Raw genomic sequence first — 12,001 nt, forward strand, 5'->3', positions numbered from 1 at the left:
CGTACATCATGTGCACCGTGAAAGAGCCGACGTTAGCAACAGTTGCTACCTTGGTAGCATGGTTTATTGGTTAGAGAGTCTTACTATAACACTAAATGTCTTTGGTTTTAAGATGTATTTTTTTTGTAGAATGTGCAAATCAATCAATCAATTTTAAGTTCAAACAAACAAAAAAACACTCTGGTTTCTTACAAATCAAATTAAAGGTACAATGTTGGGGCAGAGAAGGCTGATTTTCTTTTTTCCAGAGATCATTCTACTACCCTCAGTTTTATGCTGTCAGTTGAAACAAATTTGACAAAAAGTGACCTTTTTGAAAATCGCAACTCCCCTTTAAATCAGGGAGGTATCCAAGAACCCAATGGTCACTCAGTCAGAGCTCCAGCCTTCCTCAATGGACAGAGAACCTTCCAGAAGGACAATCATCGCTGCAGCAGTCCACCTATCATGCCTGTATGGTGGAGTGGCCAGACTGAAGCCACTCTATAAAAAGGATATGAAATGGGAAATTGTTCAAAGCCGCCTTGAAGGACTCTCCGACAATGAGACAAAATTTTCTGGTCTGATGAAACAAAGATTGAACTCTTTGGCATTCATGCCAGACATCATGTTAAGGAAACCAGGGACCACGCATCAAATGGCCAATATCATCCCGACAGTGTAACATGGTGGTGGAATCATCATACTGTGGGGTGTTGTTCAGCAGTGTAAATTGGGAGACATCATGGATGAAAACCTGCTCCAGAGTGCTCAGGTCCTCAGACCAGGGCAAAGGTCTACTTTCCAACAGGACAACATCCCTAAATACACAGCCAAGGTCTTCAAGGAGTGGCTGTGAACGTCCTTGAGCCAGAGCCCAGACTTGAATGCGACTGAACGTCTCTGGAGAGATCTGAAAATGGCGCTACACTAGGGGTGGGCAAACTACAGCCCGTGGGCCACAACCGGCCCGTTGATCATTACAATCCGGCTCGCCAAAGATTGGTACAGAATCGCCCAGATCATATCAATATCATGACTACCTTCATTTGACCTTGTCCTGTAATGCCGAGTGGTTCCACCAGGTTGTGCTGTAATGCAGATTAGTTCCAACAGGTAGCGCAGTAGGTACAGTGATACATTGACTTTGGCTGTTCGGTTTTTACTCTGCTACTGCTCTAAACCCTTCTTCAACCATGAGTGGGCCAAAGAAAAGAAAAGTCGACAGTGATTGCCAAGTGTTTAATATGGAATGGACTACTAAATACTTTTTCACTGAAGTCCGGTCAAAGGGTGTATGTCTAATTTGTTAAGAGACCATTGCATTTTTAGAGGAATATAACATCAGCTGTCACTTTTCTACCAAGCATGCTGATTATGCTTGCTAACAGCCAATCAACGCAGGAAATTATTATGAAACAGCGCCACGGGAGCTGTAGATGGAACTGATTGATCTCCAATGTGATACTGTCTTAAAAGAGAAGTTCAACTCTCAAACTGGATGAGTTTTATGCTTCATTACGCGCAAATACATTTCCAAAAATCGGCACACGGGATGCTGGTGGTGTTTGGCTCCATATATGTGTGTGTGTGTGTGTGTGTGTGTGTGTGTGTGTGTGTGTGTGTGTGTGAGAACATACTTTTAGTGTGATGAACACCAACAAAACATCCTACAGATCCCAGCTGAGTGATGAACACCTCTGATGTGTTCTGAGAATTGCCACAACAAAACTAACACCAGACTTTGATGCATTGGCAAAAAAAAAAAAGGTGATCAACAAAACAAGACTGTTCCAATTAAAAGTAAATCCAAGTATTCATACTACAATGCCTTTTTTGTTGTTGTTGTTTATTTTTGATATGTAAGAATCTGGTCCTGGCTTGGCCCACCTGTCAAATTTTAAAAGTCAATGTGGCCCCTGAGCCAAAAAGTTTATCCAGCCCTGCTCTACACCGATGCGCCCATCCAAACTAATGGTGCTTGAGATGTGCTGCAAAAGGGAATGGGTGAAACTGCCCAAAGATACTGTGTGTGTACATACTGTATAGTTGATCATTAATGAAATTACCGTTGGAAGTGACGGAAAATATGAGCCTTCCTGGCGGTTCACAGTAACTTATAACAGACCTGGCCAGCTGTACGTCCCAAAACCGTGTCTGGAAGTCGATCAATTTACTTCAAATTTGAGAGAAACATAGAAAACTATCCAATAAATTTTGTGATTTTGAAAAACCGGGTTACTCGCATAAAAGGTTTTTTTGGGGGGGGGGTTGTCAACTGTAAATTCGGTAAATGTCTGAGTCTTGTAATGAACTAAATTGCTCTTTTGAGAAATTTCAAAGTTGTAATTAAAACTAGGACATGTTCTATATAATTTCTGTGACCACTGCAGGTTTTTCTTTCATTAACATAGTGGTACCAACGATTTGTCAAGCTTGTGACATCATATTTAAAAAGACACTGGATCAATAAAGTACTGAGGAAATGCTGTGCACAAAAAACTGTCATGTCTTTGTGAAGTGTTGAGTACAATTTTGAGGAGAAAAAAAAAATCTCTCTTTCCATTTTGGAGTAAGGCTGTAATAAACTGAAAAAAGTTCATGTGTCCAGAGGGAGAGGGCACATACAGCAGAATAATCTTCACTTGCGTATTATTTAACTGTCTTGCCGTATTAACCATCATTTGTACAACTGCCAACTCATAAAAACGGCAATATGCTGTCATGTTCATGGATTCAATTTACTGTAAGGACCAAAATATGAAATATAAATTGGAATCTTAATTTGAAAATAAAAGAGTCAATTTTCCATAAATCACAGGAAACGTCTTCTCAAAGACCAAAGAAAATGCTTTTCCTGGTACAATTACAAGTTTTCTCACAGTGGCTCCTTTCATGACTATAAACAATAGAGCAGCATGGCTTCAGTCATAAGGACTGAAATCTTGTGATGAGCCTGACTAAATAAAGACCAAGGCCTAGTACACATGCGTCACAACGTAACACTGTGTTTACATCACAAAGTTTACATCACTAGCTCAAGGGAAATTCAAAATAAAACACTGATTGGTGTTAGTTTATTGACATTATAGTAAAGACCCATTTTCTACAAACATCAATACAGATGCACTTCAAACCCATCAACGCTATCAGATAAAGCTGGTTCACCTCAAGGACAAAATCCATCGAAGCAAACTCAGCCATGTCATTTATACAGCGCAGTGTAGTGAGGAATGCAGTGACCACTACATTGGAGATACCAAGCAACCCCTACACAAACGTAAGGCACAACATAGGAGGGCACCCTCTTCAGGTCCAGAGTCAGCAGTTCGTTTGAATTTCAAAAAAGAAGGGTCATTCCTTTAAGGACAACAATGTCCAAATTCTAGTAAGACAGGACAGCTGGTTTGAAAGCGATATGAAAGATTTTTTTTTTTTTTTTTAAATTAGAAAGGCCCTCTCTAAACCAAGGAGTAGTTTTACTTCATCACTTATCTGCTTCCAAAAATGTCTGGACTCTCTCGCGCAGACTGGCTCACTTCATGCGAAAAGTGGTCACAAACCTGTTTTGCTCCAAGGTAGGTGTCTAACCTAAAACGGACTTCACTACAATTTACTGCATGTTATGAATGATTAGAAATAATTATTAGACAACTAAGTCACATTCAGCACCTAATGTAGCGGGGCTAGTAATGTCGCTTCTTAGTGTACTGTGACGTTCGCTTTCCATGTAGTTAAGCTGTAACCTATAATCACTCATGTAATGCAGTAGTTCATGGACGTATGGCTGTTAACTTAGTGTTTAAATAGCCATCCATCCATTTTCTACACCACTTATCCTCACCTAGGGTCGTGGGTATGCTGGAGCCTATCCCAGCAAACTGCGGGCGAGAGGTTGCCAGCCAATTGCAGGGTACATACTGTATAAACAACTATTGACACTCATATTCACACCTACGGGCAATTTAGAGTCTTCAATTAACCTACCAAACATTTTTTGGGGATGTGGGAGAAAACCGGAGTACCTGGAGAAAACGGGGAGACGGCGAGGAGAACATGCAAACTCCACACGGGAGGCCGGATTTGAACAAAGGTCCTCAGAAATGTGAGGCAGGTGTGCTAACCAGTCGTCCATTGTGTCGCCAGTCGAAACTATTGAAATTTACAGATCTTGTTGAACTACAGACAGTACAAATAATATTTAAAGGTAAAAAAACAAAACTTTGCCTGGAAATATATATATTTTTTTAAATCACTGAAAGGGAAGGAGGTTGCAATTTAAGAAGAGACCTCAGAACGGGTCCTCAGAACTGTGAGGCTGATGTGCTAACCAGTCATCCGCCGTGTTTAAATATCCTCATCCAAAATCTGGTGTATTTATAACGTTGACCAGTCCTTGTGTGTTTACTAAACCTGATTGTGGGTGTTTAAATAATCCAAAATAAGGTTTATTAAACACACAAGGCCTGGTCAACCTTTTACGTAAATAACCAGATGCCTTTTCCTCCACAGGGACACAACAAGAGAACCGTGTTCTACAATAGCACACAAAACTCCAGAAATACAAGCCCAGTGCCAAAATGACAACCGTCACAAAATGCAATTATAAAGTTCCTTTGAGAGGAGCATGAACAAAAACGACATGAGACTGAAGCAAAACATGTTTTTACAGCTTTCCAGTTAAAATGTAGATACTGTATTTAAATGTGTTGTTCTTAACGTTATATTGTTATTTCTATTTCATATGTACTGTATGTATGTTCATTTGTTTGATGCATTCCCTATTTGTATATTATATTTTCAAAATAAAAATATATGCAAGGCCTAAAAATACATAAACTATTATTACCATTATATCATTATATGGAAATTCTCCCAAATGTCAATAACTATGTTTTGTAAATAAGTGTCTAAATAAGTCTTTTTGATAATTGCATCCTTCTGTTTTGCTTCAGCGCTGCAAAATATGAGATTCATAACTGATAATTTTTTTCCTGGGACAGTGACAATGAAGTGCTTTTCTATTCTGTTTGAGATATTTTGTTTTTGTGTGTGTTTACACATTTTTGGTTATGCGTTTTGTAATGGTTGTTCTTGGTGGTATTTATAGGCTGATGTTAGTTAGTCCAGATATGTTCCTTCTATAAAAATGTGTTTCCAGAGTAGATAAAGATGAAATATAGAAAATTTATGCACTCTGTCACGTGATAGGAAAAATTTATTATCAACAATTTTTAAATACCAATCACCTTTAGAAACTGCATTAACAGACATTTAAATTTTAAAAAAGCAATTTATAATAGCAACATTCATTTGACACAAGATGGCATAAATGTAAACAATTGCTGGCTCTGCCTACGACACAGCCAGCAGGAGGTAAGGGCTGTTGACATGTCGTCCCAATTCCAAGGGCCATTTCTCCCTTCATTTTGGCCCTCCAAACGATGGGCAAAGGGGAAGGGGTAAGACAAAGGGGAAGGGCTTTAAGGGGTACAATTGAGATTGGCCAAAAGTCTCATTTCCCTGTTTACGGGCATCAATTTTGAATCAGGGTCAAGAAGTGAGTATTTGTCAAGGAAAAGACAGAGATGGTTACTTTCGCAACTCAGCAGAGCTCATCTCACTAAGGCCAGATACCCAGTACATCCGTGTTTGTTCTGAACATTTGGCTGCTGGTAAGCTTTAACGCTATGCAATGTTTACATTTCAGTACACTTAAGTAACACGTCCATCCCATTTATTTTCTGTACCGCTTCTCCTCACTAGGGTCGTGGGCGTGCAAGAGCCTATCCCAGCTATCTTCGGGGGAGAGGTGGGGTATACCCTGAACTGGTCGCCAGCCAACTTAAGTAACACAGAGATTTATAAACTATATACTGAATATTACAATGGATATCGGTCCATGGAGGCCGTGGTATTAAATGTACATACGCATCAGAAATGTAGACTTATTTGATTAGCGGAATGACAATTGACTCCCACCATGCTAACAGCTGTCTATAGCCTTGAGGCTAATTGCTAGGCAGTGTCAATGCTCTTTTAGCTAAAGACAAGCTGTCAACTATTGCGGGTCATTAAGTGAAAAAGTATTCGTTTTATTTCCGATTAACTTCGCAAACAGTTTGATGGTGAGATGTGAATTGTAGAGGGATCATAGTTGTTTATGACGGCCACTTTATTGTCATCGTGTAGTTCTTTTGCCACTGCATCCAAAGTTTCTCGATACGTACTCTGTCAACCTTTTCACCCTCATCTTAGCACATCTAACAAAATTTGAACATGTACAACATAGCGGATATTGATAAGGGTCATACGGGGGGGGGGGGGGGGGGGGGCAAATGAACGAAAATGAACAGTTGGTCTACCAGTCTTTCCCTTTTTTTTTTTTTAGCCGAGCTTAATCCTCTTGATTTCAACCTCCAACATGGCAGACAAAAGAATGCCAATCCCATGATCAAAAACTGTCAATTGAGGGACTCCAAATCTATGCTTAAGACCTGAAAAGCCTTTTGAGTGAAAAGTGAAACATTATAAATATGTCTTCACTACTAGTGGTTTAAGTGAATGTACCGTTTTAGCATGCTTACCGTTAATCCCGAGAGAGCAAGAACAATAAAGACCACCTTTGAGCCAATCAACTCCACCCATCCAAATCCAAACACAGCTTGGTCTCGTTTAGTCACGTTACCGCGTTTCGTTCAAGGTCTCCGGGACAATACTGAGTTTTGTGGGAAATAAACTTTAATGCATAAAAAAAAAGTCAAAGCACAAAAACTCATATCAGACCAAGCGCAGATTTATACAGACGTTTTAAAAAAAAGTATTTTTTTTCTTTTCTGCTTAAGCAAATCAATTTCACATTGTCTGAACAGCTGAAAGAAGGGAAACACTTGCATCACGACACAAGAGACTGGATTGATGTGATTTGACCTGTGACTACCTCTAGATGGCAATAATGCCAAAGGCATGGCGTAACACTGCCGCTTGACGACAGGCACGACCATGTGATGTGATCGGGCCGCAAGATTGAATCCGGGTCCTTCGGTGGCTTTGCGCGCCAGCCGATGACATCACACTACGGCAGCTCCACATGGACAAACTACATTGCGCGAAACTGATGTGTTCGAGTTCAAGGCCCCTCGAGGTTTGGTTTATTTTTTTTATACCGTCAATTCACGTCGAACATTTGTCTTCATATAAAGTACAGAGGTGTTTAACTAACTGTACTGTAATTTTACGATGGCTTTAAATACTGTATATGTTGTATATGTTGTCTGAAAGAAAAAGAAGGAATAAAATAATTTACTCTATTTATCAATAGATTGTTTTCTTTTATTTCAGTTAGTTAGTCCAGATATGTTCCTTCTATAAAAATGTGTTTCCAGAGTAGATAAAGATGAAATATAGAAAATGTATGCACTCTGTCACGTGATAGGAAACATTTATTGTCAACAATTTTTAAATACCAATCACCTTTAGAAACTGCATTAACAGACATTTCAATTTTAAAAAAGCAATTTATAATAGCAAAATTCATTTGACACAAGATGGCATAAATGTAAAATATTGCTGGGTCTGCCTACGACACAGCTTATGTCACATTTCATTGCCACTAACGATTTGTTTACAAATCATGAACAATGTTGCGCCATGTTTGTACAGATTTATGATGAATTATGTAATATACAAAGATCTGCTTTCAGATTTTCTAATCTTATAACTTTTTGAACATTTAAAAAAAAAATGCAATATTTAAATTAAATGTTGCCATGGCACTGCCATGTTGCCACTGAGAACATCTGTATCTGCTCCTTTGTCGGTTCGTGGGAAACCTGGCATTGCATGCTGCGCACCAGTGCTGTTTATGACTTAAAGAGTACTTCTTTACAACTTTGTCAAAAGTCTCAGACTTGAAGTCTGTGCATTGTCTTTCAGCACCATCTGCTAAAGTCTCAGATTTGAAGTCTCAGGATTATCTTTCAGTACCATCTCCACCGAAGTAAAGTGCAGCACCTTTTTTCTCTGAAATGCACAGAGAAAATATTCATCATGCATTTAAACCTCAAATGCATTTAGAGAACTTATCAAATCAGCAACAGTCTTACCTTTGCATTGTAGCTCACAGTTCAAAATGTTCAGTTTAACTGCCAGATCCCCGACCAGCTGATCGGCCAAGTTCCCAGACATAGCCGACACTCTTCTAACCATTGTAGTTGCCCCCAAATGGACAGAGTGGAGATTACAATTCTCGTCTTTTAGGACTGTTCTTTTTCCAATTATTGTCATTGCTTTTTTGAAAATCTCCCTGTGTGAAAATGCCTTCTTTTCTTCATCAAGAAGTGTGTAGTAAGTGTGTAAATGAAGCTTCCATTACTTATGGGGTGTTTTTCACAGGTCTTGTGAAAAAAGGCTGCTGTTTGCACAAAGCTGCCTTCAACTAAGACTTTTTCAGCTCCTAATTAGCACAGAAGCTAGTGTGGCACGTACTAAAATGTCTCTCCACATTGTGCCTCTTTGACGTTGCCACAGTCGCTCTACAAATGAGGCACACGCAGGATTTTTTCACGGTGGTAAAAAAATAATTTGGCCTCCCATTCATTGTGAAAGTTATATGTTCTGGTTCTTTTGTCTGCCATGTTTTTGGGGGGTTAAATCATCTCAATGTCGTCGTGCCTGTTAGCTTCTCTCCACGTACGCTACAGTTTGGTCACGTGCTACCTTTTGGGTCATTTCCAAATTTACACCAATTTTAAAAAGAATAGCAACAAAAATTGCTTGATGCAGCACACTGTCAAGTGTTGCTTTTTTAGAAAACATTTTTTGAATAGCAATACAAAAAAAAAAAAAAGCATTGTCCAGGTGAACTATTTTTAGAACAGGGTCACGGGCGACTCATAGTGTACCTGTTATAAAAATTAATTGATAATTCTGATTTTAAAAAAAAAACATTTTGGATTTTCCATCCCTTTATTCAAAAACATTATTTCAAATTGACAGTGCAAAACATGCATAAACATACATCGATTATGATTCTGGTTACTGGTTTGGTCCGGTGTCCGTAGAGTTGATATGTTAGTATAATCTGTGTTGGGATCCTAACACAAGTAATTAAAGCCTATATATAGTGTCTATCAAGCTTATTAGTGAATGAACACCATATTCACAAATGAGTATAAGACTGTATTGGCATGTCTGTTAAAGACCTGTTGGACCTTTACTTTGCCACCATCCGGTGGATATTTACGGTACATCTGGTTTATCATCATAATATTGTTCTGGACCTGTATCCGACCAGTAATTTAGACATATTTTATACCACCAATCACTGTAACATTTTTCAGTAATTTAGACATATTTTGTACCATCAATCAATAATATTTTCCAGTAATTTACACATATTTTGTACTATCAATCATTGTAAATTTTTCTGAACAACTTAACTTTTCTTATGCCACCACTTGACAATTTCTGCCTTTTGCAGATGATGGGCCTTTTTTGTTTTCAACAAGCCGTGATCTTCAGCTCTCATTGGAGCAGTTCAGAGTGTTAAGAAGTTGAGATGAGAATGAGCACTACCAAATCTGAAACCATGATCCTCACTCAAAAGAGGGTGGAGTGGCCTCTCCTGGTCAGGAATGAGATCTGCCCCAAGTGGCGGGGTTTAAATATCTTTGGGTCTTGTTCATGAGTGAGGGAAGAAGAAAACGGGAGCTGGACAGGCGGATGGGTGCAGCGTGTGCAGTGATGCAGACTCTATCGGTGGGTCAATGGTCAACCGAAAGGCAACACCCTCAATTTATGGTTCGATCTACGTTTCTACCCTCACCTATGGTCACGTGTACTGGGTTGTGACCAAAAGAACAAGATTGTGGGAACAAGGAGCCCCAAATTAGTTTCTTCCGCAAGGTGATGGGTTAATAGATTAGATAGATTAGATCAGTGATTCTCAACCAGTGTGCCGGGGCACATTAGTGTGCCATGAGCGCTCTTCAGGTGTGCCGTGGGAAATTATAAAATTTAATGTAATTGCTAAAAACGTATTGCCAAGAAATAATGTATCTTTGTTCATCTATTATCTATCTATATATATATATATTTATGCCAAGGCAGGCCAAGCCAAGGCAGGCCAAGCCAAGACAGGCTAAGCCAAGCCAGGCCAAGGCAGGCCAAGGCAGGCCAAGGCAGGCCAGGCCAAGGTAGGCCAAGCCAGGCCCGGCCAGGCGAAGCCAAGGTGGGCCAAGCCAGGCTAAGCAAGACCACACCAAGGCAGGCAAAGCCAAGACAAGCCAGGCCAAGGTAGGCCAAGCCAGGCCCGGCCAGGCGAAGCCAAGGTGGGCCAAGCCAGGCTAAGCAAGACCACACCAAGGCAGGCAAAGCCAAGACAAGCCAGGCCAAGGCAGGCCAGGCCAAGCCAACCCAACCCAACCCAGGCCAGGCTTAGCAAGGCCACGCCAAGACAAGCCAAGACAGGCAAATCCAAGGCAGGCCAGGGCAAGCCAAGCAAAGCCAAGGCAGGCAAAGCCAGGCCAAGCCAAGCCAAGCCAAGATAGGTTAAACCAAGCCAGGCCAAGGCAGGCCAAGCCAAGCCAGGCCAGTTCAAGCCAGGTCATGCCAAGGCGAGCCAGGCCAAGCCAAGGCAGGCCAGGCCAAGATAAGACAAGCCAAGCCAGGCCAAGGGAGACCAAGCCAGGCCAGGCCAAGCCGTTACTACCCTCACCTATGGTCACGTGTACTGGGTTGTAACCAAAAGAACAAGATTGTGTGTACAAGGAGCCCAAAAATAGTTTCTTCCGCAAAGTGATGGATTAATGGATTAATAGATTAGATAGATTAGATCAGTGATTCTCAACCAGTGTGGCGTGAGCGCTCATCAGGTGTGCCGTGGGAAATTATAAAATTTTATGTAATTGCTCAAAAAAGTAGAAATAAACAATAGTCGAAAGAAGAAAGAAATAATGCATCTTTGTTCATCTATAAATTCCAAGCCAGGCCAGGGCAGACCAAGCCAAGCCAGGCCAACGCAGGCCAAGCCAAACCAGGCCAAGCTGTGGGAAATTATAAGATTTTATGCAATTGCTCAAAAAAGTATTGGCAAGAAATAATTTATCTTTGTTCATCTTTTTATGCCAAGCCAGGCCAATGCAGGCCAAGAGAAGCCAGGCAAAGCCTAGCCAGGCCAAGCGAGGCCAAACTAAGTCAAGTCAAGCCAAGCCAACCCAGGCCAAGGCAGGCGAATCCAGGCCAAACAGAACAAGCCAGGCCAAGCCAACCTAGGCAAAGCCAGGCTAAGCAAGGCCATGCCAAGCCAGGCCAGGCCAGGCCAAGCCAGGCCAGTTCAAGCCAGGCCAAGCCAGGCCAAGCCAGGCCAATCCAAGCCAAGGTAGGCCAAGCCAGGCCAAGGCAGGGTAAACCAAGCCAAGGCAAACCAAGCCAAGCCAGGCCAATGCAGGCCAGGCCAAGCCGAGCCAGGCAAAGCCAGTTACAGCCAGGCCAAGGGAGACCAGGCCAAGGCAGGGTAAACCAAGCCAAGGCAAACCAAGCCAAGCCAGGCCAATGCAGGCCAGGCCAAGCCGAGCCAGGCAAAGCCAGTTACAGCCAGGCCAAGACAAGCCAGGCAAAGCCAAGCCAGGCCAAGCCAAGCCAGTTAAAGGCAGGCCAATCCTAGTCAAGCCAAGCCAAGACAGGCAAAGGCAGACCAAGCCAAGCCAAGGCAGGCTAAGTGAAGCCAGACCAAGCCAGGCCAAGGCAGACCAGGCCAAGGCAGGCAAATCCAACCCAGGCCAGGCCAAGCCAAGACAGGCCAAGCCAAGGCAGGCCAGGACAAGCCAACCAAAGCCAAGGCGGGCCAGGCCTAGGCAGGCAAAGCCAAGACAAGCAAGCCAGGCCAAGCCGAGGCGGGCCAAGCCAAGGCAATCCAAGCCAAGCCAGGCCAACACAGGCCAGGCCAAGCCAGGCCAGCCCAAACCAAGGCAGGCTCAGCCAGGCCAAGCCAAGCCAGGCCAAGGTGGGCCAGGCAAAGCCA

This window comes from Phycodurus eques, chromosome 1 (assembly GCF_024500275.1).
Source record: "Phycodurus eques isolate BA_2022a chromosome 1, UOR_Pequ_1.1, whole genome shotgun sequence".
Classification (NCBI taxonomy): domain Eukaryota; kingdom Metazoa; phylum Chordata; class Actinopteri; order Syngnathiformes; family Syngnathidae; genus Phycodurus; species Phycodurus eques.